The sequence below is a fragment of the Armigeres subalbatus genome, chromosome 3 (genome assembly GCF_024139115.2).
Source record: "Armigeres subalbatus isolate Guangzhou_Male chromosome 3, GZ_Asu_2, whole genome shotgun sequence".
NCBI classification, from domain to species: Eukaryota; Metazoa; Arthropoda; class Insecta; order Diptera; family Culicidae; genus Armigeres; species Armigeres subalbatus.
This window is the reverse complement of record NC_085141.1, coordinates 63,781,296-63,805,909: the sequence shown is the minus strand read 5'-3', so window position 1 is coordinate 63,805,909 and position 24,614 is coordinate 63,781,296. Positions and strand designations below refer to the sequence as shown.

Sequence of the window (24,614 nt, the reverse complement as noted above, 5' to 3'; positions counted from 1 at the left end):
GGCCCTATCCGGGTCGTAGCTGGTGTGAGACAAGGATGTATTCTATCACCGTTAGTGTTCCTTATTGTAATCGACGAGATTCTGGTATGTGCCAAACCTATGGCATCATTTAACCATGGAGAATCTAAACGACTTGAATTGGCAGATGATGTTGAACTTCTCGCTCAACTGCGCTCTGATATGCAGAGTAAGCTCAACGACTTTGCCGACTCCTCTTCCGCAGGTTTAGTCATCAACGTCAACAAAACCAAATCGTAGGACGTAACCACGGCAACCTCTTCCAGTACAGTAGCTGGGCAATAAGTGGAGAATGTTGAAAACTTCCAATATTTTGGAAGCCAAGTGGCGTCAGACGGCGGTACCAAGATCAACATAGACGCACGGGTCAAGTAAGTAAGTAAGTAAGTAAGGCTGCCTTTGCGAGTTTAAGTAATATCTGGAAGAACAGGCAGATATAATGCATCAAAATAAAATTTTTCAACTCAAACGTGAAATCTGTACTGTTATGCGGTTGTTTATCAACAGATGCCTACGGTACATAATTTGTGCCTGCTGGCCTCACAACTGGATCTCAAACAACGAGCTCCATCGTCCGATAGTAAGGCCGAGGCCGATAGTAACGGAAACTCGGTATCGGAAGTGGGGCTGGGTCGGCCATACTTCATGGAGGGGCGGAAACGAAATATGCAAACAAGCATTAGACAGGACATTAGACATTACAGGAAATTGAATGAAAAAGCCCGATTGAGCCCAGATTTGCAGGAAATGAAGTTAACATGCCAATGAACAATTCGATATAAAATGATTAAATAAACTTTAAATTAGTTTTTAGCTGATTTATTTGGAGTTTGGTTGAGCACTTTGAAAATCATTAATTGCAGGGTTTCAACTTTTCGTTTGAATGAGACCAAGGCAAGCGTTTCTCGGGCCAAGGGAGAATCTTTTTTCGTTGTTTATGTTGAAGATCATCTTTCACCTATCAATCTTTCTCTACAATTACCCTTGGATGATAAACGAAAATCTTGCCTATTAGATGAAAATCCTTTTTCGTTTCATCAATTTTTCCCACTCACTCACTTTTCGCGAGAATTATCGCAGAACAATTACAAAATTGTATGGCCGCGCCGGGATTCGAACCCAGAATAGTAACAATAATAGCCGCATGGATGCGCTTACTCTAGCCACACCACCACGCTATCTGTATGAAAGCATTAGGTTATTTGTTCTACATAAGCTACTACCATTTGCATTGAAGATGCCACGAAAAGACTCGTATATGAAAGAAAAAGAGCAAACCAACGTTTGGCGGCAATCGAAGTGAGCGAAAAATGGTTATCACTCTCCAGGCTGTTTTGTTTTCCCGAAAAGTGATTTCTCCCCGAAAATTATCGTGAGGGAGCATCCTGTGCTCCTGAGATTGAGTGAGCGATACGAACCATGAAAACATATGCATGCAATCAAAGGTGCCTGCGATCGCGCACTAAAACATAAGTAACTGCACGCGCGCCACAAACTTGTTTTCATGGCAATTAATGAATTTCAAAGTGCTCAACCAAACTCCAAATAAATCAGCTAAAAACTAATTTAAAGTTTATTTAATCATAGTAGAATTTTATGTCGAATTGTTCATTGGCATGTTAACTTCATTTCCTGCAAATCTGGGCTCAATCGGGCTTTTCCATCCAATTTCCTGTACGAAATAGTAACAGAGGTGTATTTTCCCATATATTTCGGCTGAAACCCCCATATTAACTTCAAATCAATTGCGCCAGCTTATGCAATAACCGATCAGGCTGAAATTTTCAGAGAATGATTTTCTTACCCAAAGGCAAAATCCTGGGGGGTGCCCCGTGGATTCGGACAACTTTTTATATCCTGGGCCAGTCTACTGTGGATATACAACAGTAAAGCACATGTCATGTGAGAGTGGACAAATCAAGCATCCGAAAGATATTCAATTTGCAAAAAAGACACGTGGATTTCGAAACATGTGCTGCGCATATGTACAGCCAAGATGTTTAACAAAAAATAAAAACAAATTCTTCCTGGACCCGAAATAAAAAGTCAAAACGAATAGTCCAAACCTTTCTAATTAGTTAGCTTTATGAATAATAAATACAATTACAATACAATAATAAATAGTGTGTAACCATGATTGTGAGGGGCAGGGGACTACAAAAATACGTCGTCATCTTCGATGACGAAAAGTTCGATGATAAACCCAACATATAAGGACTGTATCGAGAATAAGTTATCCACATTATTTTATTCGAATAAAATCGGATGGATTTTAAAAATTTATTAAACTTTGTCTAGCAATATATGTTAATTCTGTATGTTAAGTTTTATGAAAAAATATAATAATGAATAAATATCACACTATTCCAACATTTATTCAAGCATTTTTCTTCCTGGTCACAAATCGGCATAAAATTGCCTCGTTTTATAACATGATTACTTTCTGGTCCAAATTCCGGTCACTTGATTTTGATTTTCTTCCTTTTCCGACAGATTAGCAAACGTGTAGTATTCCCCAAGCTTGTTGACCATGAATTTTTACCTTTGGGGGTGCATAGCGAAACGTTTGGTCAAATTATCCATCACGATGCCCTTCTTACGGAGCCATGTGTCCAAAACTCGAATTGCAATATCACTTTCAATTTGAGATACATCGGAAACAACAAATTTTCAACAAATAAACAAATACTGATTTGAAACTTAACATATGAAAACATCGAATGCAGAGCAAATCGAACCAATACCTTCATGAGCTTCTGAGTAGTAACACTTTGAAAGTGGATAACTTATTTTCGATACAGTCCTTAGTATGCGTGTGCGTTGATATCTTTGCAACGAAACTTCAATTTCTTATTTAATAAACATATAAACAAACCAGAAGAGGAAAAAATAGTAAGTGTGAAATAAGTAAGTTGGAATAAATATTGACATTCGCTCATAAAAAAACAATTTATGTCCTTAATGCTTGAAAAAATTAACCAATACTCGAATTTATTATGTTTCATTTAAATAAGACCTTATACATTTTATGCTGCGAGTAACATTGGAGTGCGATTATAGAGCAGCCAACAACTTCGTTACGGCCAACCACCCCATTCATCCTTCCCGTCTACCTTCACAAGAACAATGTAATCATTTGGCTGCAGCACGTGTCGGCAAGTTCTGTCTGGCACGACGAAACTAGTTATACCTATCGGTCTCTAATGGGCTATTCATTCAGACTATGAGCTAGATCATAGCACAGCATGGGATTGTGACGGTATATTCCGTAGATTGGTGATACCAGTGATTAGTGATACCAGTCAGTGTTAGGAAATACTCAACATCTCAAAACTTATGTTTTATTCAAATCAACCATAAGTTGAACAAAACGAACTCATCTCTAAAAAAATCATGCGGACTCATTCGTTTGAATCATTTTAAAAATTTCAGTGTTTTTCAGTGAGTTAAACTGCATCTGTAAGCAAATAATTGCGACCCGATTTATTGCGCTTTGAAAACGCGAATTGATTTTTTGGCATCAACGCAACGGTGCGGTTTCGCATGAAAAACTAAAACGTGATGCTTTTCTTTTAAATTTCGAACGAGTTTGCTCGCGCGTGAAGGCTAGATGATTGAGATTTCAGAATAATCCTACCAACACAAAGTGATACTCATTAGTAGCATTAGTATATGATTTGTAGGGATGTTAAAAGAAAACAAAAATCAAGCGAATTGATTGGGTAATAAAAGTTAAGGACGCGAATGTTGTTTTCTGTATTGTGTGTTGAATTTTGAAACTTTGAATATGACTTAGCGAAACATCGCCAATGATAAACAGATTTAAGAAATAATTTCAATGGGTGAAAAACTAAAGAAACACTGAAATAATTAATAGGGGAAAATGTTACAAGGTTAAAAAATTCAAACTTCCATTTACTTCCACTATAATCACTAATGTATCATCAGATACGTATTTCGTTTTCTACTTGAAAACTTCTTCAGTGTTTTGTTATCGACTAACAAAACACTGAAAAAGTTTTCAAGTAGAAAACGAAATACGTATCTGATGATACATTAGTGATTATAGTGGAAGTAAATGGAAGTTTGAAATTTTTTTACCTTGTAAAGTAACACTAATAAATAAAAATATTAAATTGGTAAAATCGTGAATAAAGAGGTCAGAGATCATAATAGTGATTTTGAGTGAAAATAAAAGAGTGTGTAGAAATGAGATATTCCTATTATGGACTCCAGAGGTGGGTCCACGTTCCAAAACGTGGGTGGGGAAAAGAGGATTAATAAATCGGGCAGATGACATATTTGGCAGAAATGACTTGCAATTGAGGGGGTTAGAAGCTACAGTAAAAAATGCTTTGGTTTTAGAGCTTTGCCGCAAATGTTGATATTGTTACGGAAAATTTGTATTTTTTTTAACTTCCATACAATTTGCATGAAAAGAAAAAATATCGAAAAACTTTACACTAATTTTTCTCAAAACAAAGTTTTTGTCACATACACATACACTTGCGTTTGACCCCCTCAATTCTACGATTTTGAGGACAACCATTCCCATTTCAGCGTTTATTACTAGTAGACCCGACGAACTTCGTTTCGCTTAAAATTGAGTTATTCTCTGATTAGTGCTTGAGTTATGCAGAAATTTCTGTTTCATTTTCATTTCCAGAAGGGGGAGGTGCTTCAAAACATATCTTCCCTTTCTAATCCTCCAAAAAATACTGATTGAATTGTAATCGTCGCTTCTGCGAATGTTATTGATGTTCCTACATGTATTTAATAATGGAACAAATACCCTATTTGAGTTGTTGCGACCACATAGGTGTGGTCAAATTGTGTTGCTCGGTAGATTTCAACGATTTATTTTTTACAGATTGATTTAACTGCCGGTCAAAGAAATCTTATAGGAGTTCAATAATTCTATTGAGATAATTATTGGTAATTAGATAATTGAGGTAATTAGATAATCTTTAATATCTTTTCGGTACACCAAAAAACCCTTCATATTCATAATTAGATGGAAACGTTTAGCATACTTGATCGCTCCTAATATTGAATCCTTGTTGACTCTAAATATTAGGATAAGAATAATTCCTTCGAAATCCCTACCAGGACGTCATACATGCCCAGTGTTTTAGGTTGGCTGTGTAAAATCACAGATGAGAGATAGGTCACCAAACTGTTCACCAGGATGTTGGCTTTGCAGGAAAAATATCAGGGGTCAAGTTTGACTATACCCTGAAGACTTAGGTAACCGAAACCTTGGGAAGATTTCGCTTCTTGAATTCTAAATCACATTGTTTAATAGTTCTGAATACTCAGACAAGTTGAGCCATCCTGAACGTTATGCCTGTGATGATACGAGATGTTCAAGGTACTCCAAAACGTTCTGGAGTTCAGCCCACGGTATCTATCAGATCAATCAAGACTTTTGCAATGTCCTCATCGTCGGTATTCACCCAATCTGGTTCAATAATCATATACGCATCATGCATATCCAATTTTCTCGAATACGGGATTCTCAAGGTACTCCAAAACGTTCTGGAGTTCAGCCTACGTCATCTATCAGATCAATCAAGGCTTGTGCAATGTACTCATCGTCAGTATACACCCAATCTGGTTCAATAATCATATACGCATCATGCAAAGCCTATTTTTAGAATACGAGATGCTCATGGTATTCCGAAACGTTCAAGAGTCCAGCCCACGGTATCTATCAGATCAATCAAGGTTTTTTCAATGTCCTCATCGTCGATATTCACCCTATCTGGTTCAATAGGTATATACGCATCATGCAAACCCAATTTTCGTAAATATGGGATCTGCAAGGTACTCCAAAATATTGTTGAGTTTAATTCGTAGGATCTTCTGCCGATTCCGACGTCATTGTTTGTTTCGTAAGCGATCCATGCATCATAGATCTCTTCGAGTCGCCATCTGCTCTTTTAAAAATTGACCCTCATCACAAGCCATTAGTTTTAACCGTTGACGTCCGTTCTCGCGATGAAAGATCAGTGCCGTTGACTACGACTTCAACAGGTGTGATTATCAAATCGTCAATGCACGGATTGCTGCCCTGGACTGGAATCATGTTATGAATTATGCCTCAATCGACGATTCTGTTACCGCGTTCTATCGCACCATCGAACAGATCAACCGAGAAAACGTGCCGGTCAAAATTTGCCGACCATCTGAGAAGTACAATCAACCATGGTGGACGCCACAGCTCCGGAATCTTCGCAATCGTCTGCGGAAATGTAGGAAGAAGTTCTTTCGAAACAGGATTGAAGTGAACGCGGCTAATCTGCGGTTAGCTGAAGAAGAATATACTCGTATGCAACATTGTCGGTTCCGTGAGTACATGGAAAGCCTGCAAGCAAATTTGAAAAATGATCCTTCATCGTTCTGGGCCTACATTAAAAAACGGAAGGGGTCGAACAATATCCCTGTTGGCGTCACTTATCGTACGCTTTCCTCCCGACCACCTGACGCAACAGCAAATTTGTTTGCCAGCTTCTTCCGCTCAGTACATGACGACAATCCTCCTCCATTGGATCAAAGCTACATCGAAAGCCTTCCGTCGTATTCCGTCCGGCTTCCTCAAGTCACTTTTAGGCAATGCGGATATTTTTGAAGCTATCAGCTCGCTTGACACATCGAAAGGACCGGGACCCGATCACTTACCGCCCACCTTCACCAAACAATGTGCTTCATCGCAATGCCGATTACTTCAATTTACAAACGATCTATAAGCGATATTATTTTCCCGGAAGCTTGGAAGCTTGCTTCGATCGTTCCCGTGTACAAATCCGGTAAAGTACATAGTAGAGAACTACCGTCCGTTATCAATTTTGAACTGTTTCGCCAAAGTTTTTGAGAGTCTTTTGCACGAAGTGTTATACCCAGCAGTACAGTCTATCATATCCGAGTATCAACATGGGTTCATGGAAAAGCGCTCGACGACATCCAACCTAATGGCATTCACTTATACAGTGCTAGACGAATTTGAGAACCATAGCCAGGTCGACGCTATTTATTTTGACTTTTCAAAGGCGTTTGACAAGGTGCCACATGCACTAGCGATAGAAAACTTGATCGACTTGGCTTACCTACTTGGATCATTCGGTCACAGTGTTTTCTAACCCAGGAATTCGTGATCGAAAATGTTTTGGCCATGAAAAGTTGATTTTAGAGGCTCAGTGACTTCGGAGAAATCTTCAGTATGTTAAGCTCCATAATTTGGAAACAAATTTTTTTTGGCTAATCCCCCTAAAAGTGAGATGGAAATTCTGTTTCCTCCAATTATGAAGATACATTATTGGTGTCTTCGAGAAAGTTGTAGAAAAAGTTTCTACGAAACTTTATTTCTATCTGCTATAGAAGTCGAGATATGGGTCGTTATTTATGAACGACCACCAAAAATCAGGTTTTTCACGATACTTTCGTCAATATATTTTTTTAGATTTTTCAAATGTTTAAAAAGATTTCCGTCGCGATTAAAAACATGAACCTTTCGAAGACAGTTTCATTTTATTTTCAATATTGACGAAGTTATTGATGATTTTTGGTTAAAAAATGAGCATTCTAACATTAACTGCATACATTTAGGGGCAAAATGGAGGAGAATTTTATTTAGGCAATGGAAAGTATATCTCATGTACTAATGGGTGCATTGCAACATATATGTGACATAGCTTGACATAAGTGCCGTATGAACATCTTTTTCTTCTTCTTCTTGTTATATATAAAAATGATTTGGTCTGTATTGTGCATAACTAAGAAACGGCTGGATAGATTTTCTTTATTCTTTCAGCAAATTTGTTTATCAACATGTCTGACGGAATATTTTTATGTAAATTTTATAGAATATTTTCTTATGTAAAAATCTCGACTAAAATTGGAAAAAAAATGAAGAATTTAAATTAAAATTTGTATGGAAATTTCAAAAAGGTAGATCATAACACGCTTTCTCGCCTACTGTGCAGGGCAACGTCTGCAGGGTCATCTTTACACTTAGGCCAGACCTATGATTTAGCCAATTACAAAATTTTCTAAATGATTATTGATGGATGTTTTACAGAAATGACATGAATTTCAAATTCCGCGGGAAGAAACAACGTGTAATTAAAAAAACCCAGATTAATCCACTTAGCGGCGATGATGCCTTTCTCGTGCATGTACTGAAAAAATCACATAAGAAAGGTAAAAAAAGCACTTTAGGGGAATAGATCGCATATTTTATATCATTTTGCATGTTTTTGCATTAATTACTATACATTGCCACCATCCTAGAAACAATTTTTTTTTTTCGATATTGAATTTTTTTTTCCAAGGGGGATTCATTCCGAAATGGAATGTCCGATTGGGCCAATTTTCAATAGCAAACAATGGGACCACATTCCCCGTCGAATGCAACTTGTTGCGTATTTACTTTTCGAAATATCCCGGAATAATAAAAAGCCGGTTGCCACGTCTAAAACATCACAATAGGTATTGCAAAACAGATTAATATTTCAAACAGATGTTCCAAAAATTTTAGTTAATTTTTTTTTCATTTGGAATTCTCTAGAAATACCAATATGTCGATATATTCACCTCTATTCTTGTTTACGGACGAACGAAACTTTCGAACGAATGCAGTTCGTTCGAATCGTTTCCCCATTTGATTTTGCTGACGTAAACGAGAATGTGCATCAGCTTTCGTTCGAAAGCGCGTTCGTACGTAAACAAGAATAAGGGTGATTGGTATTTCACTGTAAAACATCCATCGATTCAATAATCATTTTCAAAATTTGGACATTAAGACAAGACATAGGTCTGGCGTAAGTGTTATAATCAGATTATCATGAACTAGATGACCCGGCAGACGTTGTCTTGTACAGATCACAGTGAGAATGCGTGTTGTGATCTGCCTATACAAAATACCCATACAAATTCTAATTTAAATTTTTCATATTTTTTCAGTTTAAGTCGTGACTTTTACATAAGAAAATATCATGTAAATCCATCGGAAGTTGTTATGAAGAAATTTGAACCCAGCCGTTTCTTAGTTATGCGGAATACAGACCAATTCATTTTTATATCTAACAAGAAGAAGAAGAGGAAAAAACATCCGTGGCCACCGCACACATTACGGTCATTAGACTTATGCTGCAGACTATTCAATGAAGTGTGTTTTTTTTTCAAATTAGTTTTTAAAAATAGGAAAAGTCAAACAATCAGTGTGTGCAATTTATAAGTTGAAGATGAAGTTCAATAAATAAATAAATAAATCTTCCAGATCAATCAAAACTTTTGCAATATCTATAACATCGGTATTTACCGAATCCGGTGTAATAAATTCATGATCCTCATTTCCATGAACATGAGATTGAATGTCCAAGGTGCTCTAAATAATCTTAAGATGCACACCGACAATGAGGTTAACCTGCGATTTGTTCTGCGTATTCGGACTTGGATGATCAAGTAGTTCAATCGTTATGGTTTCCAGGACGTTTGGGTGAACCTAAAAGGTCTGTAAGGATAATGTTTGAAGTCATATCTACTCAATGAACCTACTGAGATATCATATCATACACCATTCATTGGATAGATCACATGATCTGAGCTCCAAAAAGGGTCCATAATACAGCTGATCCTCTATGAGTCGCTCAATGAACCTTTTGTGATGTTTAGCGCTAACCGGATACATAGTCCAGGACTTGGTTGATCGGGTAGATCGCATCTTTTAAACTCCCGGGCGTTTTAGAGAACCTGAAAGGTCTCTAGTTGCTAGTAAATATAATGAGTAAAACTCTTTTGGCTCAATGGACCAGGGATGTTTAGCAGTTGGTTTATCGGGTATTTCGCATGTTTTGAACTCCAGGACGTTTTGGGTGTATGGCTATTACGCGACCGTTGCACAGTACCCCATCGAAGCCACTAGGAGCAATCCTAAATCTGCTACCGCTACATGAACACGTGCAACTGGAAGCGGATAAGAGTGCACTGAGGTTTAAAAGATCTATGATGACAGGGATTGAATCCTAAAGAGAATGAACTAGTCTCTCACTTATCATCTCTGCATACATATACGATATGTAGCATACCACGAGAGACTTTTTTCGCAAGCTGTCATGATAGAGAACTGATTCGGGAGGCTATACCCCATGATAAATTTCTTTTAGAAAGCTCCGAATGCGGGGAGCACTAGCTCTGACGATGCATTTCAACTTGTTCTAAACAGCTGTGCAATAACCAACACGAAATGAGCGAAAACAAAGCGAGAATCACCATTTTTCTATACGGGCTTCCTATCCGATTCTGTTTTTTTCGCACTTGTATACAAGTTTGATAAATTTGTTATCATGGCTGGTTATGATTCGGAACAGTTTTTGCCTCTCTTTTATCGTTGTTCGTTATCTATTGAGAAAGATTTTTGCAAACCCTGTCTATGAATGTTCTACCAGGAGACCTTATCGTTGATCGCTTGAGCATTCTACAACACTTTAAAAGAGGGCCGGTGTTGAACATGATCGGAGATTGAATGAATGCGGAAGACAACTACGAGACAACGACTCGTACGGATTGGGATGCCGGTGGTCCTATAGTTCGTCGAGGTACAATTGTATTCTTCACTGACGGCTCAAAAATCGGTACGAAACCTGGTGCAGGAATCTCTGGGCCTGCAGTATTTATTTCAGTAGCCATGGGTAATATTACATAGACGCGGATCGAAATTCCTCGCCCTGAGAAATTTGGTCTGCTCATTCAGGGAAAGTGATTGGTTTCATAAACCACATCATGTCGGACTGGTAACGTGTCGTGGGTTATAACTGACCATATATTAAGTTGTGGTTAGTAATAAGCGACACGTACATTGAACAGTGGACGCAGTAGTTCTATACCGTACTAAAAAGCCCAGTTACCATTTTTGGATTTGGATCTTTTTGGATCTAATGGCCACTAGCTCCCTTAAAGCAGGTAAATTTTTGTACCGACCGAAATACACCAAATAAACATAGTATACCAAATTTCCATTTATTTTTGAATGATTATTCAGTGATTACTGAAAAGGAGAGCTAATCGGATCGGACTGTTTATCAACACGTCAAAGACAAGTAGGTTTATGATAGAAATAAGTTCAAGAGACAGGATGTTAGCCACCAATCAGAAGTTTGTGTCATTATGGTGGTGGTTGGTGAGTTCGCGTACTTGGGCTCGATCGGAAATCGATCTTACTTTGGACTCTGGAAGACACTTCTAGTAGTAATCAAATTATTTTAATTTTAAATTTTTTGCAGTTTTTCATATTTTACAAGTTGTTTTTGATCCTTCACCCAAGGATGTTATCGATCATTTAGTAATTCGCGTTCGATCATTTAGTAGTTTGTCAATAACTCATTCCAGAAACTGAATTTCAAAATATGTTGTATGGTGGACTTCTAGTGCGAAGGTTTTTCTGCAACTCTGCCTTATGGTTCGTTGTTAGAATTCCACTAGTAACGGAGTTATAACTAAAGTTTCAGTAACTTAGACTAAATGATAACAAAATTCCAATTATTTAGTTTAAGCTACCGCAACTAGCGCTATAACTCCATTACTACTAGAATTCAAACAACGAACCACAAGGCAGAGTTGTAGAAAAACCTTCGCACTAGAAGTCCACCATACAACACATTTTGAAATTCAGCTTCTGGGGAATGAGTTATTGACAAACTACTAAATGATCGAACGCGAATTTCTTAATGATCGATAACATCCTTGCGCTTCACCTTTGTTTCTCTTTCAAAATTAAATATCCTTGCTATGACAACTGCATTGCAAACTTCTACAGACTCGCTGATTTACATAGTGAAGGGATTGATTTGTTTTTTGTAATGTTATTTATGTTGTAGCAGATTATATATGTACTTTTTTGCACTATGGGTCATATCCATAATGGATGAAATGATGGAAAAAAAAGTTATTATTTTTTTAAAGTTGGTTTTTCAAAAATGGTCGAAATATTTTTATTATGCTTTTGTTGACTCGATTTTATGAAAGTACGTAAAATTTCCATTGGTGTACAGTATTTTTTTTTTCTAAATGCTACCGTTCCTGCTAAGATAAAATATAGCGATTTTTATAATGTTTTTCGATTCTATTCATCCTAGAATCAATTTTACTGAGCCGTTGATGTTTATTGACAAATGCTAGTGATGTAGTAGTGGTTACGGTCTACTGGGGTCTCCAGTAGCCTTGCGAGCAAAGGCGTAGGATTGCCATTCCAGAGATGACGAGTTCGATTCTCGGTCCGGTCTAGGATGTTTTCGGGTGGGAAGCATTCTCGACTCCCTGGGCATCGTGTATCCATTGTTCCTGCCACACAAGATACATACTCATGCATAGGACATATAAGAGCTCTCAATTAATAACTGTGGAAATGTTAAGTTAATACAACACTAATCTGAAAAGCATGCCATGTTCCAGTTGGAATGTAGAGCTATTGAAGAAGAAGAAGTAGTAGGAGTTGGCCATTTTCATAGTATGAGATGGTGGATAAAACATTCTTTACTTAGAAAAAAACCTAATCCGAATCTTTCAACCTTAATAATTTTTGGTATATCATTAAACGGAAGACTTATATTCAGTATTGAAGGTGGATCAGGATGGACAAGTGATAGACAAATATAGGAAATAAATTTGAAAATTACAAAATTACGATAAAAAGGAAGCATAGACTATCATTGGCCAATAGTAGAGGAAACGCCTTGTGCATTTTTAACCCTTTGGCATTCGTTGCAGTATATGAATCTGTATTCAATTTGTTTTGCCCTTGCATGAATTGAGAAAAATAGCCAAAAGTTGAAATTGTAGAGTCCTAACAGTGAATTTACTTGAAAACTTCACTGAACTTGGATCATTCGAATATCTTCCTCTGCATTGCACAATAAATCATTACCACTAGATTGGGTAGTTTGTCTGACCAATTCCAAATCTACACCAACTAATTTAGCAATCAGAAAGATTTCCAAAACGTTTTTTTAAACACGTTTATCAATCCTTGCAACAGGTGTCCATCTTAAAATGCATTATTACCTTCTGAACTATCTTAAGCTTGTTATCTGCTTGTCGTTGTCACTTGAATTAAATGCAATTTCTGTTATACTATAACAGAAGAGCATTTGATTGAAATATCATTATATGATATATACGTTAGGCGGATAACCCGTCTTTTTATACCTTTGCATGACTTAAAAATCGATGAAAATTTAGAAGAACAGCTTTCATCATGTGAGTATGAGGATGAGGAACCTATATTATGTAGATATCGCGTGACATCTCCCAATGAAAATGAGAAATTCCAGCACTAAAAGTAAGCAAGCCCTTGTTTTCCCATCATTACGGAACAGTATAGCTGGGCCGTTTTCAAACGCAATGTATTGATCCGTTCGTGTCGACATCCGCTATTTCTAGTTAAACTAGTACCTTAGCATGTAGCTGGGGCATTAATTAATTTCATATATTCTCAGATTTTCCAGGTTTTTACTATTTAGTAGGAAATCGAATTCCCATAAAAACATCAACATTTATTTCTCGTGTGATTTTTGAAAACGTCGTAAGTCCAAAAGAGAGGCTCTATTTGTTTACTTTCTCTTTCGATTATTACAAAGCCATGCTAACATTTACATTGGATTTTCCAGCACTGATCTGAAGAAAATAGCTTTGTCTAGTATGCTGAGGTGAAAATATTGCAACACATTTTAAACTAGCATAGATATTAGCAAAAGAGAGCATAATGGAAAAGAGTCTCTCATTTGGACTTACGACATTTTCAAAAATCACGCGAGATTTGATCTTTTGGTGCTTGGTAAATGCATCATACTAAATTCATCATAAAGTGCAAGAAATGTTTAGCAATCTAGTGTGAAATTCCAATGATATTCGAGGAACTGCAACTATCGTAAAAAAATATTCATTATAAATAATGATTCACATAAACTACTAAATTATAAATAAAATGTAAATAATATTACCGAGTACTGGAGTAAATGTTTATAGTCGGCAGTTCTGCTGAATCATTGTTCACTTGTATTCTCTTTATTATAAAACTTAGTAGCAGACGATGTGCGGCGTGATGCAGCGTTCGGAACATTAGTGCGACGCGTTGACTACCGGCACCTAGTAGCAGCGCCGGCACTGACAATGAAGTAGATATTGGTCACGCGAACATTAGTGACAATGATCATTGATCAGCGGCCTCGACCCAGTGTGCTTAGTTCCGATTGCGGACTCTGCCAAGAAACCAGTTCGTTGAATAAGATTGTGGTTTGTGATTATGATACGCAAGGCAGAAAATAATTTTGGTTTTCAACAATTCGTGATAATAGGATGCAATGGGCATCTTCTGGATTCGATCATAAAAAAAATATACAGCACCTGGGATGGAATTTATTTTTGTTAAGACTATGAAAAACTAAATTAAAAAGGAACTAATTAAGGTAAAATTTTGCCTGTGTCATGCATAAAACTGTTGAATCTCGTTTGTTGTGGGCTTCATAGAAAGACATCATGAACTTGATCCTTTGGGAGAATTATTTCCCAATGTTTTATCAAAATAGTTTTTTTTTTGTTTGCTCCGAATATTTTCAATTCAGATCTTCAAGAAATTGTTTGTGTAAACATTTTGAGTAATTTTACCAACTTTTAAAGTCTATGTATGTTTGTCAACATTTATGGTTCTATGGAAATGTTAATCGAATTGTGAGTTGCGTTGAAAATGTAAAGCGTACAAGACAAGGTGAATGCGGTAAAGATGGAATTCAAAGATTGATCTTACTTCTACGTCACCTTTTAGGCCACTGCACAAAATAAATGGAAAGAACAGAAAACCAGTTTAGAATGGCTTTGCCATTTTCTAAAAATCCTTCCACTATGATGTAGCGATCAAGATAGTTGAACTAAATCGACAGGTGGGCTATAAATTATAAACTAATACTACCACCGCTGGCGCTGCTGACGTAAAACCACCGCTCACCTTCGAAGGTAACGGAAAAATCGGATGCCAACCGAACGGCTAAACTAAACCTGCACTCCTTCATCCTCCATTGGATCAGCCAAACTAACTGTGTTTCCAGTTCATTCTGGTGTCAACTGAAAATGTGGGCAAATCTATAATTCACGGACTTGTTTTGCAAGGCTGTCTTTTGGTGTGGTTCTAAGTTTTGCCTTTTGAGCACACCAATGTATAGTGGAGAGTTCACTCCGAAAATAAATTATTGAGAAAGGACCACGAGATAGTGTTTGTCTGTGCGAAAAAAAATCTTACTTTGTTGAAATTTTTTCCAGAATATGAATAATATTGACCCATTCCTATGAATAATTGAGTAATATAACCACAATGCCACATGTAGGCTTGATTGCTGCCTGCAATAATTTATGGATGGTAAGCTACGATTTGTGTATAGAAAACATTTACTTGTGACAATTTTGATAATTCAATAAATACAATTCTCGAAAATTGTAAATACACTTTTCCACGGCAATATAATACAGACTGAAATGCACTGATAGAAATTTCTTTATCGTGTATTATATTACATTATCAATCAACTATCATTTTTGTATGATATAAAACTGTTTAACAAAATTTTTATTTGAAAAAACGAAGTTGTGCTTTTTGACAAAATTTCTCAATTTTCGGAAAACATAAATTTCCTAATAGATTTTTCCCCTTCTTCGTATACTAAGTATACGTAAAGGCTATATGTGGCTATATGATTGCTCCAAAAACATTTTATTTATAGAAGGTCCGGAGACCCATAGTGTTATATACATCGGGCGAAAAGCGTTGGTTCCTCCTTCAAGCCGCACTGTACAGCGGTAAAGAAAGCATGCGACTCCCGGTTACGGATTCTCCAGATAATCGGAACAAAACTGCCGCGTGGCAATCGTTCAAAGTTACTGCAGGTCGGCTCGGCGCTAGTCACTTCGAAGCTGACGTACGGAGTGGGACTAGTGAGCCGAGGAGGGCCAGACTCACTACAGACACTCGCTCCTGTATACAACAAAATGGTTCGTTACGCTTCCGGAGCGTTCGTGACCAGCCCGATCATCTCGGTCATGGCCGAAGCTGGAATCCTTCCATTGGAACTACTGGCAGTTCAAATCATCGCTAGGATGACCATCCGGATTTTATCTAAAAACAGCAACAACAGCCCGACCGACAGCTGCTTTCGACCCGGTTCCATAGGTCGACAGTAGTCTACACCGACGCCTCGAAATGTGAAGATACTGTTGGAGCCGCCTCGCAGGAATATTCAGCCTTCCAAAGGCATGCAGCATTTTCTCAGCGGAGGCGTATGCCTTAAAGAAAGCGGTATCAATTCCCAATGTCGGTGGTGAGATCGTGGTTCTCACGGACTCGGCCAGTTGCCTGTTGGCACTACAGTCCGGGAAATCAAAACACCCATGGATCCAGGAAGTCGAAGAGAGGGTCCGCATCAAACGAGTTCGATTCTGCTGGATCCCTGGACATGCCGGCGTGATTGGAAATACCGAGGCTGATCGATTAGCGAACGAGGAGAGGAGACAACCGGCCATAGATATGCCCATTCCGGGTGAAGACGCGTTAAGAGCGGTAAAGCAGGCAATTCGACTCCGATAGGATCACCAGTGGCACGAAACTTCTTCTTTTTCTTCTTATCGGCATTACATCCCCACACTGGGACAGAGCCGCCTCGCAGCTTAGTGTTCACTAAGCACTTCCACAGTTATTAACTGTGAGGTTTCTAAGCCATGTTACCATTTTTGCATTCGTATATCATGAGGCTAACACGATGATACTTTTATGCCCAGGGAAGTCGAGACAATTTCCAATCCGAAAATTGCCTAGACCGGCACCGGAAATCGAACCTAGCCACCCTCAGCATGGTCTTGCTTTGTAGCCGCGCGTCTTACCGCACGGCTAAGGAGGGCCCCTCGGCATGATGGGGATGGCACGAAACAAGGGACTCGAAACTGAGGGAAGTGAAGTCCGACACAAAAAGATGGGTAGACCGAGGTAGTGCAGCTGACCAACGTGCGCTCACGCGACTTAGGATCGGCCACACTCGGCTTACCCACACATTTTTACTAAAAAAAAGACCCGCCACCCACTTGCGAATGCTGCGGTTCTGAAGTGAACGTACGACACACTATCCTACATTGCCGGAAGTACGAGCAAGAGCGACGCAGAAACAATATCAGCACTACCAGCTTGACCGATGCCCTGGGAAACGAGGAAGAAAGTTCGACGAAGCTGCTGGCATTCCTGCACCAAACTGGGCTGTTCAGGCAACTATCTTCCATGACGTGACAATTTGGCGGACTTGGTGGGACTAACTGGACGACTCAGACTGACGATCCGGATTTTCACACAGAATGAATGCTTGAATAACGAGTTTGATGAACTAGCGGACTTGACGGACTGGACGGAATGGACGGACTGGACGGACTGGACGGAATGGACGGACTGGACGGAATAGACGAACTGGAAGAACTTGTTGTGACGGATCCGGACTTCGAACACCAGAACATCAGAGCTTGATGGACTAGACGACCTTGACGGACTAACGACTTTGGCGAACTAACGACTTTGATGGACAGGCCAGACAGACTTGTTGGACTTCCTTAGTGATCGAAGAACACTTTTTTTGTTTTACGTTCGTCCTCTACAAACTCTCTCTCAAATGTGATCGTAATGCCATTGTAAACTAAATTGTATTTCAAAACCCCGCTGCCTGACACGAAAGCACCTTTCTGGTGTAAAGTGTCATTAATAAACAAACAAACAAACAAACCGATCCACTCAGTTCGACGAATTGAGGTGATGTGTGTTTGTGTGCACCCAGCCAACAAAATGAAGCAAAAGTGTCACTCAATTTTCAGGCGCTTATCTTTAACCCTATTGTTATCCTGAAAATTTTTGCGAAAGATAAGTGGGACGTAAGAATGATGGAACGAAAAAAGAATGTCATTAAGTAGGCACGATTTTCGTTTATCTTAGTTTAAAAATAACGAGTGAAAGGTGTTTCTCCGCCATACAGACTTAGAAAAAATATTCTCTTTCGGCCCGAAAATCGCTTGTTTTCGTCTCACCGAAATGAAAAGTAGGGGAAGTGGGGGTAGCACGCCCATAGGGGTTAAAACGCGCCACCCCTGAATAAGGTTAAATATCCCCATTTTGATTATTTTCAATAGTCTATACGATAAAGCAATGAAAAATATTGCCATTGGATACATATATTTCATGATTTTTCTCTAGTTATACTCGAAAAAACGATTTTTGCGTGTTTTGATGCAATTCTAGCTCGGTGGAATTTAGTCTTTCTGTCGCTGTTATACATTGATAAATTAATAATTGAGCCATGAGCCATGCTGCTTACTCGTGTTCTTTATGTTCCACACGAAATCTTCGTCAAAAATGGTTTTAAAACGATTTTATGGGCCTTCAAACTTCTGAGGTCGGTGTGGGGCATTACGCCCATGCTCATTTCGTATGACCGAAACAGCTGAAACATTCGGTTAATTGCCTTAATGTAGGCAATTAAAATGAAAATCAGTACGATAAGCACATGCGCGTTTTAACCCATCCACTGGCGCATCTCACCCCGCATGGTTTCAAAATCATTTTTTTTCGGGTGCTTTTTAAAAATCAAATTTCTGTGCAATAAAATGGACAATTAGATATCTGTTATCGGTAGTCAGTCGCAGATATGCTGTTCTTCAGTATGCGCTGATGAAAACTGTCTGAAATGGTGGTTTTCATTGATAAAAATGGCATTTTCCTTAACGTGGGCGTCCTACCCCCAGTTCCCCTACCAACCCTGATGATAAAAAATTTGTCAAACTTGTATACAAGTGACTTGCACACAACTTGTATACAGAATCGAATAGGCAGCCCTAACAAAGAAATGATGAAGTCTAAGATAGTCTACGAAGGGGGACGGGGGGATATACCAGAAGTCTACGTAGACTTTTTTATTTTATTTTTTTTAAAACGATTTATACAGCATTTATACATCCGGTTTTCTTTGGATGACTTTACAAAAATAATCTCTTGCATTTCTACATAAAAATGTTATGAATTTCACTGAAGTAAAAGTCTGAACTACGGCTTAAGACAATCATGAATTTCACCAGGAAATTCTTCTCTGTTGGACAGGAAAATTTTCCAAAGTATTCTATAAAAACGATCGAAAGTTTTTCAAAATCTTCACTTGGATTTTATTACAGATTCTATTAGAATTTCTTTTGATTTTCGGCAGAAACTTTTTTGCAAACTATGGAAATTATGTCGTACTTCAACGGACTCTTTTGAAATTTCTTAATTTCGGAAATTCTTCAGATTTTTCGCTAGGAATTCTATGGACATATAAGCAAAATTATTCGAAATGCCCGTGAAAAATTCTTCGTAAATTCCTTCGGCAGTTCTAATGCAAATTCTTTGGAATTATCGATGGAAAATTTTCCGAATTTCAAAATAAATTGTTTAAACCAACTACGAGAAATTGTTTCAATTTCCTACCAAAAACAGTTTGAGTTGCCACAAATAAAAATTGCAATTTTTGTAAAATTTCTAATTTTCATGGAATTTTTTTCGATTTTTTTACGAGAAGTTCACAAAAATTTCAATTAAAAATTCTTCATAACTTCCACCGAAAATTATTCAGAAAATTGTTTCCAATGCCCATAAGATTTATTTAAATTTCCTCAAGAAATGGCTCCAAATTTGCAAAAAAAACTCGTAGGAAACCATTCTAAATTTCCACGGGAAATATTTCAGAATGTCCGTTTAAACTTAAAATTACCTCGGGAAATAATTCTAAATTTTCACAGAAAATTACTCGTGGTTTTTTAACGGGGAAACTTTTGGAATTTAGAAGAAAAATCTTGGGATGTCAACCGATGATTATTCAGCGGGATATTGCATGGAATTTCCAAGAAAAGCAACGGAATTACCACGAAGAGTTCATTGTAGTATTACCTGGGAGCTTTCAACCCTAGTAACATTTTGATTTTATGCTGGTTTTATAATACTCTTGAAGAGTAAATCATGGTCTTCAAGAGCGTTATAAAATATAAAATATTAGGTACTTGGGAAGGTTATCAATTGGGAAATTTTACGATTTTTTCACGCAAAACTTTTTGGAATGTAGACTTGACATTCTCGGAATTTCAACTCGAAATTTTTCGAAATTCTGAAAATTCTTCGGTTTTCACAATTTTGAACCGACGTTGAGAATTATAGGTCAGATGCGTGACAGATTTTATCAGTGGCGTGCCGATGCAAAAGTGTCGGCGATGGTGGCGCACAGCTCTATGAGGAACTGAATTCAACGGTAATTAAATTAATTGGCTTTGAGATTTGATTGCAGGAGTTATGGAGAGAGGATCAAATATGACATCTCTTCAATTAAATTTCTGTTTTGTTGGATTTTGTTCTGTTTGAAATTCGAGTTTTGTTGTAATGTTTACATGGAAATGGAAATGGAATGGAATAGTTGAATTTTTTAAAACGCGGTTTATTTCAATATTTTTCCAATCACATAGGGGAACTGTACCGGTTTTGGCCATGTTCCTAATTTGGCAAATTTTGCGAATAACTCCAAAAATAAACCAATTCGTAAGGGTTTTATTAGTTCCAATAAGAGATATATCCCTCACGCTTCAACGCTGCTATTAACTGATAGATTATTTTGAAAAAAAAAAAATGTATTTTTCAGGGTTGGTCAAAACCGGTGCACTTCCCCTATGATGTTTTGTAAAATTTGGAAAAGTCTACGTAGACTTCATGGGGAGGGGGAAGGGGTTTCGGAAAAGTCTACGAAAATCTACTAGGGGGGACGGGGGGTTTGAAAAAGTGAAATCGGTCTACGTGGTTTGTGCATAGCCCCTAATTGATTTATGGCATCTCAAAAAATCTGCATTTCTGTACCTACGCGTTTACTTTGTATGGAAAAATGTAATAGATCGTACTTTAATTATTTTATAAGCTGTAAAGGGATGCCAGATTTTTTTTTTTGCATAGTACAGACGTACAGACATACAGATCAACTGTTGTCTGGTCCAGATAAATTGGAAAAATGTATAAGTCATTGAGAGGGGCCTTCCTTAGCCGTGCGGTAAGATGCGCGGCTACAAGGCAATACCATGCTGAATGGGAACATAAATTTATCATCGAGTTAGCCTCATGATATCAGAATGAAAAAATGGAAACTCGGCTTTGAAATATCGCAGTTAACAACTGTGGAAGTGCCTAATGAACACTGGGGGATGTAATGTCAAAAATAATAAGAAGAAGAATATTCAAGAAATTATTGAGAATGTATTGCAGTACTAATGTTGCTACTTGATAACTGATGTGATTTTTCTTTGATTTATTCAGGATTTTTTGAAACAAGTTGCGAAGATTTTGGTATTCAATTGAAGTCACACGATCAAAAAAAAAACGAGCGGAAAATAATAGTGTAAAAAAAGAATCCTGTGTATTCACATTTTAATATGCTAGCGCTGGATTACTGCCCATGATTTCATAGTTGACGTATCAACCATTGCACTTGCGCGTGAATTTCGAATAATTTAAGGACAAACATCAGATTAAAAGCATTTCAACCAGAGTGTAAAATAATCAAATTTTTTTGGTGAAGTCCACCTTTCTTCACTTGTCAGCTCACTATCAGACGCATTCATAGTCAGCACTGGACTGTCAATATTCGATTGAATATTGGTCATTGAATATTTATGCACATTCTACAAACTGATAAATTATCTGAAATCTAAACACGTTTTAAATTAGTGAAGTAATTTATCATATAGAACTGAATCCGATTTGCATCCGTTCCGTGAGGCACTTTCAATGGTAAACATCAATATAAACAATGCTAATTATATTTTGTTCTGCACATAGTAAACAGACTCAGTGACAGTCGAATGAATGAGTTCGTGGAGTAGTCGTCTGACTATTTCATTCTATGTTTTGAATAATCATGCGATGTTTGTCAAAATTCGGACTGAAGTAGCTTCATGAAAATGGATATTTTACGTTCTGATTTCATCAAGTAAGCACCTAAATGAGACTTGCAACATGCAACGTATCGATATTACAGCGGTTTTAATAACCTAGTAAAGGTGTAATAAACTAAATTCGCTGAAATTTTGAATGGTTGATACGTCAACTATGAAATCATGGACAGATTAGGTGTGATTGTTTTCTGTCCCTATATAACGATTTCATTCCATTTGTGAGGCCAACTTGGTTGAAGATCTACATACTTTTTACAAAACGGAATTATTGAAAAGTACTACATACTGGATCTCAGATCATCGCTATATTAATGAACATCCAATGAAAATTTCTAAGGATTTTTCAAACAAAAGCATTTTTTTTAAAACTTGTTGTTATGGACGCCTAACAAGGTCTCCAGTTAACCTTGCGAACAAAGGCGTAGGCTCGGTATATTCGATTCTCGGTCTAGCCCAGGATGTTTTCTAGTGAGAAACTTGTACAACATCGTGGGAATAGGTGTGATCATTTTGTTTGTCACCCAGAAAACACATACTTGAAATGGCAGGCAGCCTTATAATTGAAATAACTGTGGAAATGTTGATAGAGACCTAAGTTGGAAAGCAGGCCAAGCTACATTTTATATTTTATATAAGTTAAATAATTTGAGTTCAATACAATGTAAACAATTTGTCTCAAAATAATTTTCTTCACAATTTGTCTGATTATTGTTTTTGTTAATTTATTGTTTAGATTCGTCTGCCTTATAAAAGGTTAAGGACAAGCCTCTCGGAATTAAAATTTAAATCTACTCTCGTTTTCAAGGGAACACCACTCAATACAGAAGCAACGCAAAATTTCACTATTTCAGCTTTGCTCCGTCGCAGCATGCGTAAAATTTATTATCTAAAAATTTCGATCAACTCTATTTAATAATGTTTTTAATTGTCTGTAAGTGTTAACACTAAAGATAAAATTTAGCAACTGTTTGCAACTTTTTGTTGTTACAGTCCAATAAATTGAACTTAGTAAAAGACTTGCACTTGCTTTTTGGTATCGTATTATCAACAGCGTATTCAGAACATGTCACTAAACGATATACCAAGACATTTTCACATTGCATTCAACAACACTGATAAGATCAGGGAACTCAATTCATTGCGTCGATTTCAACAGCCAACCAAGGACGTAGTCAATAATAATCATCATTATTGTCAATAATTGATAAAGAGTTGTTTTACTGTTCTGTGCTGTAGTTCAAGGGCCACGATTTCTGGTTTGCTTTCAATTATCTGCTTATAATTACGTTCCACATTTCAACCGTTCGTGAGCCAGAATGATGTATAACTTGCAATTAGGATGAATTGCAACGACTTGCATGTACTGAGACCGCTTACGATCAGCACTAGTTAACGAAAGCTTGTACAAGTATCCGATTATGTAATTACACATAAGTAAGTCCGTCTTCTCCACTAAACTTGTTCTGGTTGTCGTATTTCATGCACTTGCAAGTAAAACATTTTCCTGAGAAAACGAGTCATACAAGCTAGTATCACTTTATCGATCAGTTGTGATATTGCTATCATCCAACACACTTTAACCACAAAACAAAACAAAAATCAAAACATCACGACCAGCTGTTTTCCTGCTCAAATAGAACCTATAGAAGCGTGTATCATCAAAAATACGCTCGCGTCATTCCCGATTCCTGCATCGCGAGAAGTGAAGCTACGCTAAAACTTTATCCCCTGAAGTAAACGACGAGCACCGACCTATTTATATGCACACGCTATGAGTCAAACAGTGTGATCCAGAATAAGAACACAGTGTGCGCAATCGCGAATTCCGTTAACGGGCTGATAGCTCGGAGAAACGCGTCCGAATCCGACGAGAACCACTCAATGACTAGCGCTACGCGAACAGCCTCGACCCACCGCGCGCGTCGATGGGCGGTCATCAACATCGCCACCGCGCCGCCGGTTGGTTTAATGTTGTTGTATTAAAACGGATACTGAGCCACCGATTCATGCCGGTTAATATGAACATCAACACAAAGACTACCGTTCTGGTTCCGCTAAACGGACAGTCATTTTATTGGCCTGGGTCGTAGAAATACGTAGAACAATTATTATATGCTTTGACAAAAATTAGAATTCATGTTATTGGTGCTATACTGTTAATTGATTTTTGGATATGTGAATGTGCCTAAAGTGAGGGATGGGTGTAAGGAAAAGCGTATTCTACCCTAACGAGACTAGTTCCATGTTCTCTTACAAACCAATTAATCTACTAGTTTAATTATGAATACATTTCTGATCCGATTAATAAAACTATGAGTTTCCAGAAAGTGGTACCAAACAGTATTTATGAATACATATAAATCACGTGAATGAATTGGAGCGCCACCGACAACGGCAGTGACACGATGGAAGGAAGTAACTCGTACAGCAAGACTGTCGTTCTTTCTTCTATAGGTAAGCCATTGTAAACTTGAGGCGTATAAGCTTTTCGATAGGCATGTGTTGTTCTACGTTTCAACCATTTCAACATCGAGCATTGCCCTGATGTTACGAGTTACTTATGACAGTGAGTG

At 37.6% G+C, this 24,614-nt stretch overlaps 1 protein-coding gene across 1 annotated transcript in view; it reads right to left on the bottom strand.

The window, feature by feature from the left end:
- The window catches only part of LOC134219257 (patched domain-containing protein 3-like), a 68,962-nt gene extending 45,022 nt beyond the window's left edge, over positions 1–23,940 (bottom strand). The window contains exon 1 of the mRNA XM_062697966.1: positions 23,794–23,940. The gene's annotated coding sequence lies outside the window, so the exon portion shown is untranslated. The remainder of the gene's footprint in view (positions 1–23,793) is intronic.
- Positions 23,941–24,614: the final 674 nt, after the last annotated feature.